This window comes from Gopherus evgoodei, chromosome 9, assembly GCF_007399415.2.
Source record: "Gopherus evgoodei ecotype Sinaloan lineage chromosome 9, rGopEvg1_v1.p, whole genome shotgun sequence".
Lineage (NCBI taxonomy): Eukaryota > Metazoa > Chordata > Testudines > Testudinidae > Gopherus > Gopherus evgoodei.
This window is the reverse complement of record NC_044330.1, coordinates 15,988,102-16,007,873: the sequence shown is the minus strand read 5'-3', so window position 1 is coordinate 16,007,873 and position 19,772 is coordinate 15,988,102. Positions and strand designations below refer to the sequence as shown.

Sequence of the window (19,772 nt, the reverse complement as noted above, 5' to 3'; positions counted from 1 at the left end):
GAAGATACAGCTTTCATGGATACTTGAAGGCATTAAATATATTTCCTGTTAGGCAGCATCCAGGAAAACAAATAATGTGAGGTGTCTAAACAGACATGAGCAAAGAAAAATTCTAGTTTAGAGCACACATATAGCAGGTAATAGCACCTATATAAGGGTCAGATCAATAGAGCAAAGATGACAGAGCCCAAAACACAAAGGTTCTGGATTTCAGACTTGGGTGCGTAAAGTTAGACGCTCAAATATCTGACTTAGATACGTATCTAACAATGTAAGTACTAAATCTGAAAATCAAGCCCGAATTGTGCATTTGCACTTGGAAGTGAGCAGTGTTGCTAAGTCTCATGATTTTGGCTATCTTTTCTTATAGCCTGAGTTCCTGAAATCATCTTGTTATTTGAGAATCTCAGCTTTCATTTCAATGGAAAAAAAAAGTTTGAAAATGTGAACTCCAAAGACTCCCAAATCAGAAGGCAGATAAAAAGAACCCAGTGTGTGTTTTGTTTTTTAAATCTCATGATTTTTTAAGCCAAAGTCATGATATTAAATGGCATAGCTTGTGACTTTTGACTGTTTGGACTTGGCAATACTGAAAAAAAACAGCAGTAGGGGATTATTCTTGATTAGACCCATTATTCTCTGCTTGGTACTAGTTTATGTAGTGAAAAAGATACAAAGCACATAGTGGTTCTCTGTGAACTTATTGGGTTAAATTCAGAGGTGATGTGTAAGTTACACTGTGGTAAGTAGGTCTAACGGGGTCCAGGTTGGTATAATATATGTGCCATAGGGCTGGAAGAATTTTTGTAAACTGCCTCAACTGGACTGTCCCTTGGCTGTGGCAGGTCCGTCTGCAGTCCAGGCCGCTGCAGCAGCTGTGGGCTCCTTTCCATCTGCCCCTTGCCCCCATCACTGGCAGGCAGCTGACTAGCTGAGAGGGTGGGGTAGGGAAAATAAACCCAGTACTGTCCGGGCCAGGCTGGGTCAGGCCCCAGGAAGGGGCACTGTCGCCTGGAGCGGGGGGGAGAGGCATCTCTCCCTGCCACAGCCCTGAGCACTTGCTTGGCACTTAATAGGCAGCTGTGCAGTCACACAGCTTAGAGAGAACTTCGGTCTTGACATATGTTCACAAAAAACCTGTGCAATTTCCTGCTTGGACAGTCAGCTACAGTCATGTTAGTGTGAGCCACTGAGCCCTTCCTAGTGTTCTCACATTGTAAGAGTTATTCCTGAGGGCATTCTGTGCCAAAAAATTAAAAATCCTGCACACATTATTTTAAAATTCTGCAAATTTTATTTGTCAAATAAATGTGGAGGCTCCAGCATGGCATTGGAGAGCACAGACCACTGGAGAGATTACTAGGAGATCACTGTGCACTTCTCACCCCATCCCACCCGGGATACAGACTCAGCAGTGTGGCTGCACACAACCCTGACATAGTGTAAGGATCAGGCCTGCCCAGAAACACCCCAGGGCCCTGCCCCTCTATGCCAAGTGCACCAGGTGTGGGCAGGCAGGCTCAACAAGGCAGGATCCAAGTGTGGAGGGGCTTAGTGTGGGGGAATCCAGGTGCGAGTTGAGAGGGTTCAGTGTGGGACAATCTGGGTGTGGGAGGCTCAGTGGGGGAATCTGGATACCCAGGAGATCTGGATGCACATGGGCTTGTTGGAGGGGTTCTGGGTGCAATGATAATGGAACTCTGCAGGAAGGTCTAGGTGAAGGTGGTTGGGACTAGGGGGTCTGGGTGTAGGGATAGAGCTTAGCAGGGGGTCTGGGTGTGGGGGGCTCATCAGGGTGGTCCAGGTGCAGGGGGAGAGGGGCTCGTTTGGGGGAGGGTTCTGAGTGTGGGGAGTGAAGCTCGTGGGAGGGTCTGGGTATGAGGGGGTCTGGATGCATGAGGGTTGGGTGGATGAGGAAGCAGCTCCCTGTACAGGGATCCCTCCCCCTGCAGTTGAGGAGTGATGAATGCAGGAAGTGTGTGTGCAGGGGAGTTTGTAGAGCTTCCTACAACTAGGGGAGAAATCTGGGGGTGGGTCTGACCCAGTCCCGGATGCCGTGCAGGGGAAGAGGAATTGCTGTCCTCCCTAGCCCAGCTGGGACTAACAGCTGAGCCTGGCCCAGAGTAGGCACCGCCAGCCGGATCCTCTCCACTCCCACCTCTGCCCCACAGTGATTTACTTCTCTGCCAGCTGCCCTGGGCACCCAAAACATACTGCTGTTGTGGCTTCCCTTTGCTTCCCTGTCAGAAGGTAATTTTTCTGTGGGGAGGCAAAGAAATCTGCAGAGAGTAAGTTCTGCGCATGCGCAGTGGTACAGAGTTCCCCCAGGACTAAAGAGTGGTCCTGAGTAGGCCAGCTGCTTGTGCCACTTTTGATATGGGTCTGAGGGAGAACCAGCTTTCTGTTTGACAGTGTGGGTGGATAGCCAAAACGCCCATGGTTGATTGTGTTCCATACACATCATATAATGTATGCCTGGATGCACAATTAATAGTTTGCATCTAGTAAAGTACATTTAGGTTCTGAATTCAGTTCCATGAATGGAGATACTATAATGGAGGGTGCTATAGAAAACCTTAGTAAGCAGGTAGCTAGAGGACAACTTTCAAGAAATGAATTATAGTTGATGATTTGTGTTACTGTATGGTATGTCTGCTCATTGAAAAGGTTGATGTTTTTTATACATTCCTCCTTTGTCCACCAAACCCCCTTCTGGATGTGTAGAGGGGATGAGGAGGTTTTCACAAGTCCTTGCTGGCACCCAGAGAAATTTCCCTCCATTCACTTTTCCCATTTAGTTCTCCCACATTTAGTTTGTTACCTACTTGGGGCAGAAACTGTGTCTTCTCTTTGATTGGACATTAACTTGTACAACAGGAGTTGTAGATTTGATTGGTATACAAATAATAATGATTAATAAAAACACCCTGTGTTATGTCCAGATTGTGGTGGTGGTTTTTATAACAGACATGCTAGACACACTTCCTTCTGGAGCTTATGAATTTTCCAGAGATGTCTTCATTGAGCGACTTAAAGCACTTCCTCCTCCCTCCCACGGGTGTAGGGATGAGTGAACTGTCAGTACAGAGGTAGTGGGGCTATTTACCAACTGCGTACAGTGTTAGTGGCTTTTGAGGTGGCATATCTTATCAGGACTATGACCTGCATAACGACAGCCATGGCCCCTGACTGCTGGCGAAACTGTGCTGGGGCAGGGAAGACTGGAGGAGGGTACTTCCCTACCAGATTTAGAAAGAGCCACTTTCCAGTGGAAGAATTGTTTCCTTTCATAATCGTTGCCTCTTGGCTGAATTGCCTTCCCCCACCCCCATAACGTTTTTTGCTTTATAGAGGGCACGGCATTACCTATTGTGGGTCTCTGACATCTAATTATTTTTTGTAATTGGGGTGGAAATACTGAAACCTTTCCAAGTAAATACATTTCAATAAGTAGAGTGATTGCAGTGTGAAGAGTTGAGTAACTAATGTGGCATGTTAGTTCAAAATAAATCGGCACTTTCTGACACTGTGGACGGGTTAAGCTATAGCAAGGGTTGAAATTACTGACAAGATAACACTAGTATCATAAAAACAGAAGCTTGGAATGCACTTTGAACCAAGTTTGTTGTTTCAGCTAAAAATAAATTTGTATGACAGTATATGATAGTGTAACATGCTCATTCTTTTGTAGCAATTCTATAGGAACAGTTGCACTGACAGATGGAACCTGATTTACTTTTTACTGTGTTTGCTACTGAACTTGCCTCAGCTTGGATAGCGAAACTATATTGGTCCATTTCAATCAGTTGCTATTCAATTTAACTTAGCAGGTGCTAACACAATGTTGATGTGTCTGGGTTTCCAACACTTCAAGGGAATACTTATTTCTATCATTTATTTTAAATTCCCTCTTTCCAGTCACATACAATTAATGAAAGTCTTTCTATTTAATTAGATTTTGTAAAATCATTTTTAAGCAAAACCTTTTGGGCCTGAAAATGCTACTTTAATTCACCATACCATAATTAAGTGTGGTTGGGCTGGAAGGCTGTTGCTTTAACAAAGGTGAGAAATTTGTTCCTATTCAGTTGAACCTAGTATAGGATGACAAGAAGTTTTTCAAATGCCAGTTTCCACTGAGTCATCTCTTGAGTTGAGTAACGGGGCACTACTAGCTATTGTCATATATTCTGCATTGGCAGGTTGACTAGGGAACTTGTTGCAATGGCTACCTTGAAGAGGACTGTTGCAAGTGTTATTTTGTAATGGTGGAAAGTTTTTGTCTGAAAATACTGTATCTCAAAGCAAAATGCATTAAAGGAAGTAACTGTTTATCTTATTCTATATTAAAAAACAAAGCACTCTTCCTTCTGCTAATGAGATGTTTACATCTGTGGGACCATCCTGTGTTTCAGTGGATTGCTCTATCTAGCTTATTCATTAATCAAGCACACATCTGATAGATTTGTTATTTTTCCATGTACAGTCAGCTGGAAGAGCAGCTGTTCAGTCATCTTTACTATGCAGTGATATTATTATTTATATTATGGTAGTACCTAGAGATCCTCGGCAGCCTCAGAGTCCCAGTCTTCTAAGGATTCAAGAAAAAAGGGGCCCTCTGCTGAAGAGCTAAAGATCTAATGACTGTACTAACTGAGATATTTAAAAAAAACAACAACATGCATTTAAATAGGCCAGCTCTATGCAGATATAGCTGTTTTAGATTTATATCTTATTCATAAAAAGAAAAAAATAGAAATGTCAGAAGTGCCTGCTGGTCATTTACATAGACATAATCAATTGATAAGTTTCCCGTAGGCATCAGTTAGAAGTAGGTAGGGTTTGAAGAGAGATTTGCAAGTGGGGCTGTGGTTTTTCTGATTAATTTGCGGAGGGTATTCCTTGCATAAGGAGCAGCATAGAAGAAAGTGATATCGCTTGTGGGACAAGTGAACAAACTGATATGGAAGCTGGCATCCTTGGTAGAGTGGGGGGCAGAGGATGCTTCACAAGTGGATAAATGGGAAGGAGCTAAGTTGTAAAGACCAGAAACTTGCACATGATCCTGTGGGGATTTTGAGTATGAGGGAGAGAGCAGGGGAGAACAATGTGGTCAGAATGACTAGACAAGATAATGTTTTGAATGGACCTGAAGGGATTGAGTTGGGTATTAAGGAGGATTAAGTGGAGAAAGTTTCAGTAGTTGGGTTTTAGTAGTAGGAGACAGCGGATAATGGGTTTCTGAATAGCAGTGTTAGCTGTTTGGGCAAATGGAAATTATGTATTTTGGAGATCTTATGGAGGGGGAAAAAACAGCAACATTTGGATATGGCCTAGATGTGTGGGTCAAGAGGGAGGTTGGAGTCAGGACACCTAGGTTTTGCTCTGGGTGGCAGGGAGGTGCATAATGTTGCCAACAGCAGGGGAGAGTGGCGAAATGAGGTGTTAAACTTGTGTCCGAAATTAAACTTCAAAGTACAAATTTCAGGAGGTGTTGTCAGAAAGGGACTCTGAAATTCTTTACGCTGTATTTCTAGAGCTGAACATCTTTTTTTGTGCCCCCCCCCATTTAAATAAGTGACATTATTAGGTATCGGAGAAGAAAGAAGAGGCATCAGAGCCACAAACAGGGTACTGTTACAAGAACAGGTTAAAGAGAAAATGGGATCTTAAATCGTGTGCGATCCAAATGATTTGTTAATTTAAGTGAGTGCTCCACTAAGGAGAATTAATGTTTTTTATACTCTACTTCTGCATGTTTTCAGCTCTCTTTTTGGAAAAATACAGGTCTGTTTTCTGTTGGAAGACAAGAAATACAGTAGATGTCTTGGACATAAAGACAAGGATTAATTTTGTTGGTTTAAAAATTGAATATATTGCCATTTAGATTCATAACTCTTTAGACTGTTAGACATAACAGTATATCTCATTGTGCCAAAACAGTGGAAATTCTTGATCTAGATTATTATAGGTGCTCTGGTAGTCTCAGTAATTCATTTTTATCTATTCTAAGGATTAGAGCACAACAGAATTTTTTGAGAATTGTCCATGTGCTTATGAGTCTTCTTGCTCTTATGCTGGAACAGCTGTTACCTGTGTCACTTCCTTGCACAATGCTTGATTTAACATCCTTAGGCTATGTTTGTCAATGAAGTAAAAGAGCAAATAAAAAAGGTGCTTCATATCAGCTGAATCTCAGCAGAGAGCAACTTATATGTCAAAAATAAAGTGACTGCTGTTTTCATATTTATGTGGACTTTAGATGGGTTGTGTTAACATTCAGGAAACGTCACAGTGAGTCTGTAATAGTGTCTCAAATCATAGATGTTATCAAGACTATTTCCTAGCATTCCACCATTGGATCCTCACCCCAAATTCTGTATTCTTTCAGTACAAAAATCGGCACTGCCCCTCCCATAAATGTCTGGACTGGTAGCTGTCTTAGACTGCCTTATAACTAACCACTCTTGTGCTATACCTGGTTTAGTTTAATCCTGCCTTTTGCTGTAGGACATGATCCTGATCCTAGTGACTCCAGTAGGAGGTGGTATTTTTGCTTTGTTTTGTAACCTCAAAGGAAATAGGATTGTGCCCTTCATGCTTGTGGATCCTCAGTTGATTGTATCCATTGGCCTGGTTGGGTATGTCCCCCTGCACCATCACTGATCTCTATCAGCCTTTTTGTGCAAATGCTCCATAAATGTTGTTCAGCTATTTACCTGTTCATTCACCTTCCTATCCACCCTCTCACTGGTACGTACAAATCCACAAAATGTCAAAAGTCATGGACATTTATGAAAGCTTATGGGGAAATATTGGTCTCTGACTCCTGAGAGCTGTATGCAGTGTTGTTATAGCTGTGTTGGTCCCAGGATATTAGAGAGCAAGGTGGGTGAGCTGTAAACTCGAAAGCTTGTCTCTCTCACCAACAGACATTAGTCCAATAACAGGTATTACCTCACCCATCCTGGAGAGCTGTTACAGCTATGCAGACTTAGCATAGCTAGGTTAAAATCAACACCCCATCAAAATCCAGTAAACTCATAATTCAGGCTGGTATTAAATCCATAACTCACTTTGCTGTGTGAGGGTACCTGAGCTACAGCCGTTTGCACAGAATATCAAATCGGTTTGTGCTGAGGCCCTCCCTGATGTAGGATCGTTGTGTGCAGTGTTCTTAAGGTGCAGATGGTGAGCTAAGAAAGAGTGTGAGCCTCAGCTATGAATTTCCAATTTTAATTTCCAGTTTAAGGTTAATCCCAAACTATTTTAGCTGTGATTTGTGTGTTTAAATGGGTTTGCGTTGGCTTTTTAATTGCTACTCAAAAAGTAATCCTGGAGGAAGTTAGAGAAGGAAATGTTCAAATTGCATATTATTTTCTTCATATTTTGCACGATGAAAATGCAGATATGTTTTCAAAGGAATGGAATATGCTTTTATTTTTTTAGAAAGTGTTCAGTGACGGATTATTGATATGATAGTCTAACAGCTTCATTGTTTCACTAAGTCCACTATAGTAAAAATGGTTTAGATATTGTTTGCGTAGGTACTGTTTTAAATATATTTTTCTAAATCAAATAATTTGTCTATTATGGGCCAGATTTTCTTCTGGAGTAAGTGGACATAGTTTCATTTGTTTCCATTTATGACAGCAGATAATTTTGCCCTGTATCTGCATCCAAAGTCTGCAGTGGGTTAAAAGAAAGTGAGCAGTCTCTGGAGTTTAGGAGCTCTAAATTAATGAGCTTTGAAAGTTTTCAGATTGCTAAATTTATAAATCCCACTCTGGTTTTAGTATAAAAACATTCTCTCCCAAACTGACATTGTTAATGCCATCTTTTAGGCAGTTGCAAATTTTTATGGCTGGAGTTATAACAAATCTCAAAAAAAACTAGAGCCTCACAAACAGCGCCACTATAATAAGAATTCAATAAGACACCATCAGTGCTACACCACGCCATTATTATTACATTAGGATAATAAATCCTGTTACTAGGCAAGGAGCTCATGGTTGATTCAGATTTTGTCACTGTACAGTATGTTCCAGCTTTGATTCATGAAAGTCTAACAATTTGATTCTTCTAATGTGATTTCACCTGGAACACCTGGAATTGCTGCTGGTGTGCCATAAATTGCAACCTCCCTGGCCACACTATAGCAGACCTTAAGGTGGCCATCCTGCAGCTAAAAAAACTTCAGGACCAGACTTCAAAGAGAAACTGCTGAGCTTCAGTTCATCTGCAAATTTGACACCATCAGCTCAGGATTAAACAAAGACTGTGAATGGCTTGCCAACTACAGAACCAGTTTCTCCTCCCTTGGTTTTCACACCTCAACTGCTAGAACACGGCCTCATCCTCCCTGATTGAACTAACCTCATTATCTCTAGCTTGTTTGCATATATATACCTGCCCCTGGAAATTTCCACTACATGCATCTGACGAAATGGGTGTTCACTCACGAAAGCTCATGCTCCAAAACGTCTGTTAGTCTGTAAGGTGCCACAGGATTCTTTGCTGCTTTCATAAATTGCATGATATTTGAAGTGTTAGGTAAAAAGAAATAAAGGGTCAAATTCTGTAGTACTTAATGGAGCAAAACTTCCACAGAACTTGGTCCAAAATAAGGGGGAAAAATGACCCAAACTGTTAAATAAATACTCTGCCTGCACTTAAATAAAACAGATTTGATGTTAGTTTCTCACGTCTGTGGCATAATTTACTTGTTTGATTAGGCCCTATTGAATTTATGGCTGGGGATATTTTTATTATTCCATAAACTGTTCTAACAGGTTTCTATTTTTACTGACTTTGCCAGTTCATTGGTGCTTATCATAATAACCAAACAGAAGATACATGTCTTGGTTCTGTCTGAGACTTATTTAGACATAGAACATACACTGTAACTCATTTAAAATCCATTAATCACATGGAGATATATTACAGGTGGCAGTGGTTGCTATGCAGAGCCGTGACAGTGGCTGTGCTTGCTGGCAGTGTTGAAATAGAGAGAAATCGTGTAGCTACATGATTTTCTTAGTGTTTTTATAAGATTTTATATGGGCAACATTTTATCAGTTTTATATTTCCTTTCCCCTGAGGAGATCTTCGCAGGAGCATCCAAATCTGTTAAACTGCTTTATGCAATGGCTAGGAGAAATGGTTATGTTTGTGCAAGTTATGCAGCCTTACTGCAAGGACCTGTGTGGGTAATATAACCAAAGGGATCTCTGATCTTTTTCATAGCAGTGATCGCCTAGTTCTGGATAATAACACAAGATGCAAGAGTGAGCCAGGTCATTGAGAAACTTCTGTAACCACAATCTGTTTACCATTTAGAGATGGCTACATTTTATTTTCCAGTGTTGTCTGAATAGCCTGCATCAAGATGTCGCTGGGAGTTGTTGGATTGGCCTTCAAGGACAATGTTTATATATAAACATATAAACACTGAAGTTACACACCAACAGTTTTTTTCCTCTTTATATTTCTTGCTCATTCAGTAAAAGGAATATCCTAGACCTTGAGCGAGCTGCTGTATGACAGTTTCAGTTTCTCCAGTTTGCCAACTGTTGCACAGTCTTTCTGTTGGCAGTGCTATTGTTTTAAATATCTGTCTGAGCCAACTTCATGTCCCTTATCCAGCTGGCCAGTAAGTTGTTTGGGACCCAGCTTATTAAATGTGACATACCTTAAAGTGTCATATTGGCTATGAGGAGACAAAGCTAACAGGGTTACTGGTACTAGTCTGCTTTGCAAATGGAAATAGAAAAGATGGGAGAGGTAGAACATGGAGGGGAGAGAGAGAGAGAGAGAGAGAGTGTGTAAGCAGAAGCAAGATGAAGGGAGGGAACAGTCTGAGAGTATAGAGCATAGCACCATTTCTGATAAATCGGGGGGCTGGTGTTTTTGGAGCACTTTTGATCTGTTGTGTTAGGAATTGATAATTACAATAGTGCAAGATCCATGACAAGCTGTAGATAGTTTGTTGGACAAGTGCCAAAGGAACCCCTCCCCACCCCGCCTAAACTGATGGACCAGTGACAATTTTAGGGTTTCATATCTTCCTCCTTGTCAAACTTGGAATCAGATATTATGTACCATTGGAGAGTTAGAAATTCTGTTCCTCAGGTGTTGTGTCTGTATGGCAGTGAAAAGTGCTTCCGTCAGGGCACCAGACACAATTTTGAGACTGTTGGCTTTGTGAACCTGTCATCATTTAAGAACATACAGTATCCTGTAAATGAAATATGGACAAACCCATTAACATCCTGTCTCATATGTAACTGCGATTGGCTTTGCTCAAAGGTGACATTATGACTGTTCGGTCTGAGCATTGAGGATAGGGCAGATTTTTTGGAAACACTTTGTTTTTACTGCATCTGTAAAACTCCAGGGAGTGCTGGATAGGATATGAGGTGCTCCCTTCTGGCTATGCGTTAGCGATGTGGCAGTTACTGATCTGTCATTTTACTTTGAGAAGGAATTACAAAATTTTGGCCCAATGCCTGGTCTAGCTCCAGATGGTCAGAAAAGATTTTGTATTCAAGTCAGAAAGTACATTGGAACTGCAGGATGGATCGGTCCACTTTTCTCCTCTTCTATCCTCTGCAGAGTTACTTTTCTATTAATTATGTGAAAAATGGTTGCCTCAATTCATTGCCTTTGCTGCTCAGCTGTGCCCAGGCTCAAGACAGAAGAAGGCTAGTGTGTGAGGCCTCCTACCTCGTTTCAAAAACAAATTTTTTTTTTGCTGGTGCCTTCTCTAATAGGGCCATGCTGGATAGAATGTTTCTGGTTCTTCAAGGAAGTGTTTAAGACTCAAATTGTCAAAAGTATTTATGCACCTAAATTGGATGAAAATGTGGGATTTAGTTGCATGACATAAGATTAAAGGTGTTTCTCTGAACGCTGGATCGGAGAGAGATGAAACTGCATACAAGATACAATTGAGAATAATTACATTTAAAGATTTCAGGATGAAAGTGTTGAGAAACTGTTTTTTACACCAGAGTCACAAAATTTTTCCTTAAGCGAGGTGGAAAGGCATTTTTCACCAGGAAACTTTAAATTATGTTTAGGGTGTATGTGAGGGTGTGGTGGGCTTTTGGTTTTTTAATTTGGTCTCAAAATTCAGATTACACTCTGTATTTAAATACCGGATGCTCACACTGTTCCATTGCAATGCTATTCTGACCGTTTATTAATGTAGGAAATTTGAAGATAATTAAGGAAGTGTTATATTTCATTTACACCTCTGTACTCATGGTTACACATGGTGTTAATGTGAACACACAGACAGGATCTTCATGTGCCCTTGTTTTTTGTAGATTGCACTGGTTGACAGACGCAAACCATTTAGTGAACATTTAATTAATATCTTCTGTATGATTCTTCAGACCCTAAAGCTTGTATCAACTTCGTTAGCAATCCATTCCCTGGACAAATCAAAACAAACTGATAATTTAATTGACCATTTAAATTACATTAAATAGAAATGCAGGCCACCAGGTCTCCTGCCACATTTCATACAGTAAAATCAACGCCTTACTGCAGATGGGATGCAGCATTGACCTCGCAGTGGATTGGATATATTAAAGTGATGGGTCACATGCTTCTTCTCTAAAGAAACTAAAAGGATAGACTACTGTATCTATTTTCAAATTTGGTACCGTTTACTATAGTTGTTCTAGATTATGAACATGTAAACTCAAGTATAGATCACTGAGTTTCAGCCAGTTCCTAAGTCTTTAATTTTAAGTAGAACAGAATTTGCTTTTCTGTTATACCTACCATGCCCAAGATAATCTGAACCATATATTCTATTTTTGTGTTAGGATTTTTTCATTTTCCTATTAAAAAAAAAAAAAAAGTGTTTTTCTCTCCCCTGATGCTTGGGTTCAAGGACCACACAAATGATAAAAGAATTTGCCTTGACTGTGAAGGGGAAACAGTGAAGTTGACGTTATTCAAAAGTGCTGTCATGCACAAAGTAGGCAACCAGGGTAGGGGGAGAAGAGAGAAATAGAAAGATATTGTTTTCGCTAATCTTTCAGTTTAGGAGCTACTTGTAACCATAATAGATGAACATTTAATATGGTTGCTATAGTCTGTTCTAGCCATGATTGAGTGTTGCTGGAGCATTAATAAATATTGAAGGTTGAGATTTTTCGAAGCTCACTAAGAGATTTAGGTGTACTACTATCATCAAAGAGAGAGGAAGATTAATGAGATTTATTTCCCCTTCTTCAGGTCCTTGCACATCTGCAGAATGTTGTACCTGGTGTGTGCACAGAGGGAAGCTAGGATGCCTGATGGTATAAAATGGCCCCAGTGAGGTCTGGTCAGCTGCTATAACTCTGTTTCGTCATCCTCCTAGCTTTATTCCTACTGGACAAGCCAGCTTTTCCCTTAGAGCTGGATACATCAACAGAGTTCAATATCTTTGAAAATATTTCTCGGGCCCTCAATAGTTAGGATAACAAATATGACCTTTGATTCTCTTTCTGTTGTGCTTAGCTAAGCCACCCTACTGTTGCTTTGAGAAGAATTAGTCAAGTGCAGAAGAATTGTCATGTGAAAATGCTAATATTGCTATAGTGCGTGTATATGTGTCATAGAGAAGTTTGCAGAACTGTCAGCAATAAATCATGAAAAAGGGAACCATGCAATTAGAATGGCTGCCTTCTGGGCATGTAAAATTTGCTTTATATTAATTAGTCATCTTTAAGAATTGCGCATTTCCATTGCTGTTTAATTATCCAAAAATATATTAACCCGATCTGAAGAATGTTTGATTTCTTTTTTGTTGTTGTTGCTGTTGCTTAGTACAAATAGTAGTTTAATAAACTAATCTCTTTTTTAATTTGGAGCGTACTCAAAATGTGGTAAAGAGAATTATTGATTTTAAGTTGTATATTTTTTGGGTTTCTGCATATCAACTGATAAATAGTAACATCTAGGTTTACAGACATGTTAGAAAAGTCCTTCACCTTTTTGCCTAATGCCAAAGACTCTTACTCTTGGGGCTTGCCTACGCTGGCACCTTACAGCGCTGCAACTTTCTTGCTTAGGGATGTGAAAAAAAACACCCCCCGGAGAGCTGCAAGTTTCAGTGCTGCAAAGTGCCAGTGTAGACAGTGCTCCAGCGCTGGGAACCGCACAGGTGGGGTTTTTTATAGCGCTGGGAGAGCTACATGACTACACAAGCCATGTTAAAGTGCTACCGTGGCTAGTTGCTAGTGAAGATGTGTCCTTAGATAGTACAGATATGGCCTAAAGGTTATATGGGATTATTGTGGCATTGCTAAAGTGCTGAAGCTATGCCGGCATAAAACATAGTGTAGATAAAGCGTACAACACCTCCCAAAGCAATTATAGGTCAGTGGAAGCATTCTTCTGTCCACCTAGCTAAGTCTACACTTACACTTGTGGTTAGGTCAATATAGCTACAGTACTGTACTCAGAGGCTGTAGGTTTTTCACACTCCTGAGTGCCTTAGTTATGTCAAACTAAATGTTAAGTGTAGACCAGGCCTTAGATTATTTTCAAAGAGCTTGAACAGCAGAAGTTGAACAATGAATATTTTCTCCCATAAATATGGGATTGATCCTGCAGTCTTGAAGGCAGTGCATGACAGGCCTCAGTAAAGACTGGAGGGCTGGATCCAAAGTCATTAACAATGAATACATTGCCTATTTGCTCCCATTTCATATGTGAACTTCTAATATAAATCAGATTACACCGTATACTCTGTTTACATGAAGCAAATCAACATATTTCCATTTTAGTTAAAAGGTAACCAGGCCAATTTTTTGTGGTCAAAAAATATTTATGATAATCAAGAATCCTGTGGCACCTTATAGACTAACAGACGTTTTGGAGCATGAGCTTTCGTGGGTGAATACCCACTTCCTCATCCCTAAGCAATTCACCCACGAAAGCTCATGCTCCAAAACGTCTGTTAGTCTATAAGGTGCCACAGGATTCTTTGCTGCTTTTACAGATCCAGACTAACACGGCTACCCTCTGATACCTGATATATGATAATCAAAACATCTCAATTTCATCCTTCTGAAGAAGTGAAGGGATTTGCGTGGAAATGATAGATTGATCAAACCTCTTCCAGTTTTTTTTAATGTGAAACACATTTTACACTAGTTAAAAGTTCCTTGTGGATGCAGACTCACATGTGCACCTCCAAAGTAGGAAAGATGTTGATTGAAAAAAATAAAATTGAGTCTTTACAACGTTAGAGCTGGAATGCATAATAGTGAATCGCTGTTTATGCTATCCCCAATACTTTGAATTGGAAAAATCAGCATGTACAAGTGAGTAGTAGAAGTATTATCTAACTAATTGCTTGGAGCCAAGCTGAGCTAGCTTTGTTTGATATTGACTGGCAGTGTTCTCTTTCTCTGCAGAAATGCTTGTGACAGTGAGTGGTTAATGTTTCTTGGGCAGAAGAATATGGATTAAATAGTCAGGCACATTTTCATCTGATTTATTTCTCTTACAACATGGGAACACAGGATCTTGTTGACAAAGCTGTTTTCTCTGAAAGAAACAGGAAAATAAATCAGTGCAGTTGAAGCCAGATTTCACTTTAAATGAGACAACATGGATTATGCAGTGTTGTTGCAGCCATGTCAGTCCCAGGACCTTAGAGAGACAAGGTGGGTGAGGTAATACCTTTTATTGGACCAGCTTCTATTGGGGAGAGAGACAAACTTTTGTGCTTATACAGAGCTCTTGTTCAGGTGAAGATAGCAATTGTTTTGATTCTCTCTCTTTGTATTAATATAAATTTAGAGCTTGTGTTCATCCGCCAGTAGTGGAGAGATAAAAGCCAAGCAAAATTCCAGATGGTGACAGTGTCCGGGTATGAGCCACTTAACAGAAATAATTGTGTCTGCCTCTATATCACTTAGCCATTTACAAAACAGTCATCTTTCCTTGTTTATGAATTTGGACTCTTGTCCTTATTAGTGTTTACTTAATTGAAGAGCATGAAGAAGTACAGTGGTGCTGAAACAGAACCTGTGGCTAAGATTCCTTGCAAACAAAGTGAGAATTAGCTTGCAATTACTCCAGGCTTATAGAATAACCGGATGCTCCCCTTTTAGAGTTGTATGAACATTCAGTGCAGAATTAACCGTGGCTTGAGTTTGACTTAGACTTAAAAACCAGTGGTGGTTTCACATGCATCTTTTTTTGTGCCAGCAAATCTCGTTTTGTTTGCTGTCTGGAACCCTAGTATCATATTGAGGCTGCAGGAATTTAATGCAATTAAAGTGTAAACAGCATTTGCTTGGAAACATTGGCATGGGGCAAGTCACATGGTATTTTGCATTGTGGTCACTCTCCCTTAACAAGGGTGCTAATTCGTGTCCAGAGTCTTGGTAGCATTTTTTTTTTTAGTGTGGACACATATCTCTGAGGAGCTGGACTGACTTATTTGCAGTAGCATCCAAGATTTGCGAGGCATTTTCTAAACATTTAAGAAAGACAGTCTGGAGACTGATATCACACAGGCCACAATGCAGGCATCATGGAGTAACACCTTTAGTCACCCCTACTGTCTTGGGTAGGCTGTTTATCCCATTACCTATTTATTAGTCAAATTTTAATAGTGATAATACTTGGCTGTTATATAGCACCTCATCAGCAGCTCTCAAATAACTTTACAAGGGAATAAATATTATCTGCATTATACAGGTAGGGAAACTGAAGCACAGAGAAGTGATATGACTTTCCCAAAGTCGCAAGCAAAGCCTGTGGCAGAACAGTGAATAAAACTCCCAGTCCAGGGCTCTGTCCACTAGGTAAGACTGCCTATTTTGTTTGCAAAAGTAGAGTAAAATATTTTTTAATTATGGTAATAAATATTTTAATTAGAGACCGAAACTGTAAGATTTAAATCATATCTTAATCCAACTCTAAACTTCCCTAAGGCTGTAGAGTGGTTTGATTCAGTTTATTATAGCGGGAAAATTTAGAGTTACAATGTTGGAATTAGAATCTGAACTTCTCTACAGTTTGATGCTTGGGGGTGGAGGTATTTCAGGCTTGGTGTCCTAGTTAAAGCCTCGCTGTAATTTTAATTTGAGGAGTGTGTGTGAGATCTTTTTTTTATTTTTTCTCCTCTCCAAAATGAAAACGACAAGGTGCCACCCTCACGGATCTATAAATGTTCTTTGAGTACACCTCTGAAAATGTCTGCTCACTGAAGATCGTGCCAAAATGTTAATAAGGCATAAAAGGATGTAATTATTCCACTTTCCTGTAATAAAGAATTACAGTTTGTGTATAGGAAATGTAATGAAAGACAAAAAGCAAATCATGGTTACCCAGTGTGATGATTAAGTTTGTAAATGGTAAGAAAAACTATGTTTAATCCTAATAAATGCTAATTCTTTGATGCACAACCCCAGACTAATATCAGGGTCAGGAGGCAACACTGAATGTGCTTACTTCAGCGAGAGTGTCACTTGACAGATTACCACTGATCTCCTCTTTTTTCTGAATGAGAAATTAACCCATGGAACTTTATTATGGAAAATCTGTTAGAGATGAGAGCAAACTGGAGTTTTCGTGTTCTGTCAACTGCACTGGCATTTTGGTACCATCATTAGAAGTGCATAAAATTGGTGGACCTTGATTTCAGGTGAACTGGTTTTCTGAAGCTCAGGCCAAATTAATTTACTGTTTTTATGGTGTTTTTTAAGTAACATAATTTCTGTGTTTTCTGGTCAGGTTAGTATCTCATCTGATAATGATACCAGTAGTTATAACACAGATGTAATAAGTAATACAGAGATTGGAACAATATTTTTTGGAATATTTTTTCCTGTCGATAGTGAATAGTCCTAGTAGTTTTTCCTCTCACTTTTCACTTTTAATATTTCAAACAGTGAGTTTTATTCTCACTGAAATAGGTAATAGGAATTGCTGTACCATTATTATTATTGTATCAGACCCAAGGTAGGTAAATTAGACTGAAATTAGTTTTCCTATAGTAACTCTTTTCATAGTTATGGGCATAATTCAAGAGTCTCATTGGCTGACCTGACTGAATGTGTGGGTCTATTTTGACCGAATGTCTGAAAGTAAAACTCCTAGTTGATGATAATTTTGTGCATGCAAAAATTGCAGGATATGAACAATATCCGTTTAAATGTCCAAAATTCATTGGTTTTGTTTTTCTTTGTGTGCTCATATGCTTTTGAAGCCATGTTAGAATTCTTTGAGTCTGATTCTTCTTGTGTGAAGTAAATCAATGCATTTCGTTAAGGTAGCTGAGGAAGAAAACCCTCATAGCTGCTATGCATGCAAAGTTTGGCCGATGACTCTGACTTTAGTGGCCACAGTCATATGATTGTTTTAAAAAAACAAATGGATAGCAACAACTAAGGTCTTGCAGACATGCATCTTGTACAATTGATGCGGTTATTTTATGTTAAACTAAGCGGAGTCAGCTGCAGCTTTTGACTGGTCTCCTCCTTTTAAATACAAAGACTCTCAGAATCTGTTCCTTTTTTCTTTCAAATCATTGAATGCTAAATAATGACCCTGTCACATCTACTTGTCTTTGGAAACAAAACAACTTCCTGATTCCAAAGCAGAAGCAGTCACTGATATACTTTTCCAGCACGAGAGAGGAATATTTTTGGAGATATAATCATGGAAGTGGGAGAATTTGGCACTGAATGAGCTATCTATCTTAGACATTTGTAGTGCAACCAGCGCTTAGGAAGAGCAATCCAAATGCTCAGTGTATGCTCTCTGTGCCTGCCCTCCCTCTCCAACCCTCCCGCCAGTAAACACAAAAATGTTATAGGAACTGAAACATCGTTAACAAATACTTCACCTAATCAGTCTTTCCCACTTTTCCAGCAGGGGCTACTAAATGCAGGGCTGATGTGGTATTTACCAGAGGTGGTTTTTACCAGGTAAAACCATGCTTTTACCCACCCAGGGAAAAACTAGTTAGTCTCAATTTAAGGCATTTTCTGTTTTAAAAACTGTTTTGTTAATGCACATTACATTACACTTAGCTTTAGTTAGACATTCAAATTATGGTTACATAAAGCAGTAGATCTGTAGATTCATTTGCACTTGTACGAACAGGGGCGGCTCCAGGCCCCAGCACGCTGAGCGCGTGCTTGGGGTGGCAAGCTGTGAGGGGCGCTCTGCTGGTGCCGTAAGGGCGGCAGGCAGGCGGCTTGCCTGCGGAGGGTCCGCTGGTCCCGCGGCTTCGGTGGACCTCCCGCAGGTGTACCGAAGCCATGGGACCAGCGGACCCTCTGCAGGCAAATCGCCGGAGGCAGCCTGCCTGCCGTGCTTGGGGCGGCAAAATCCCTAAAGCCGCCCCTGTGTCCAAATAAGTAAAATTGTGGTGGTGGTAATACTCATATGTAACTATAATACTGGATGTATACATTTTGGTTCATATCATGACCCACATTTTCAGTTTTTCAATATTATATACACAAAAGTCGAAAACATTTGATTATGTGAGAATGAAAGTAATGCAGATTTGCAGGCTTGAACCATTAAACAATCAGAAGCATGCAGAGTTGCAGACAACCAGTCCAGATCCATCTGGCTATGCAGCATTCTGTAGCAGAAGACCAACTTGGATGTAGTGTAGTGGTTTTCAAGCTTTTTTTCATTTTTGGACTCCTAACACATTTCAAATGGAGGTATGGACTGCTTTGGAAATCTTAGATGTCGTCTGCAGAGCCCCAGGGGTCCACAGGCCACAGGTTGAAAAACACTGATGTAGAGGAAAGACTATGCCTATTCCTTAGTTTTGAGGTGGGTGGCTAGAGATGGGTGGACCTCAGAAAACGTTGTGGTTGTCTCAGGGAAGTTTGGATATATATTCAGAATTTTTGATGTTCTACCTGTGGTGTCTTTATAATCACTTGCCTTCTTAGGTCTCTACTTCCTCTTTCCTTGGAATTGTCCCTGGGCTCTTCTATCTTTTATGTTTGAAGTGATCTCTTGAATCTCCTTCCACAGAGAGAATACCAAGGCCACCCTTCCTCTCTGAGCAATTTGAGGCTAGGACCATGCCTTTTTCTGTGTTTTTACAGAGCCAAGTCCGTGGGGGACTAGTTTTGATTGGGGCATTTATGTCCATTTCAAGGGCAGAACGTCACTTGTCTGGTAGTCTGTAACATTTAAATACCCCTTGCACGGTATGTTCCAGAGAGAACATGGTTGGGGGGTATCAGAAGTTGGGACACAGGAAAGAGTTGCCATTAAGGCTGCTAGTGTACTCTCCCCCCTCTCCCTGGCTATGTGGATATGGCTTTAAAGCCACATTCTGGTTTTCTGGTGGGCTATGGATCTTTTCTGATCATTCACTGCTAGAATTTGGCATTTAATGACTCTTTAAACAGAGGCTGAACTTCAGATAAATGTGAAGAATGAATTTAATAGATAAAGCCTGGTCTTTTTTGTTAATTAATGTGTGTCTGCTGTTTGTCAAAGGTAATTACTGTAGTACCAGAAAGATAAACAGAAGTTCAGATGGAATACAACTCAGCTCTAATCTACTAGTAGTCACATTAAAATCCTTAGCATGAACTATTGTAGGGTATATTGTTGAAACAAATGAGATGGCTACACTGGGATTTTTATGACTGGGATCTCATGAAAGGGAGGGTAGCACTTTTTGAAGCACATACAGCATTTATAGTGTTAAAACAAAGTCAAATTATGAACAAATTATCAAAGACAAATATCTGTGTTTATATACTTAG

At 40.2% G+C, this 19,772-nt stretch overlaps 1 protein-coding gene across 2 annotated transcripts in view; it reads left to right on the top strand.

Moving 5' to 3' along the window:
• Positions 1-19,772, top strand: part of FNDC3B (fibronectin type III domain containing 3B) — a 408,921-nt gene that overhangs the window by 6,766 nt on the left and 382,383 nt on the right. The window contains exon 2 of one of the 2 annotated variants that reach the window (XM_030575641.1): positions 15,718-15,824. The exons of the other annotated variant lie outside the window; for it this stretch is intronic. The gene's annotated coding sequence lies outside the window, so the exon portion shown is untranslated. The remainder of the gene's footprint in view (positions 1-15,717; positions 15,825-19,772) is intronic. 2 annotated transcript variants of the gene reach the window in all.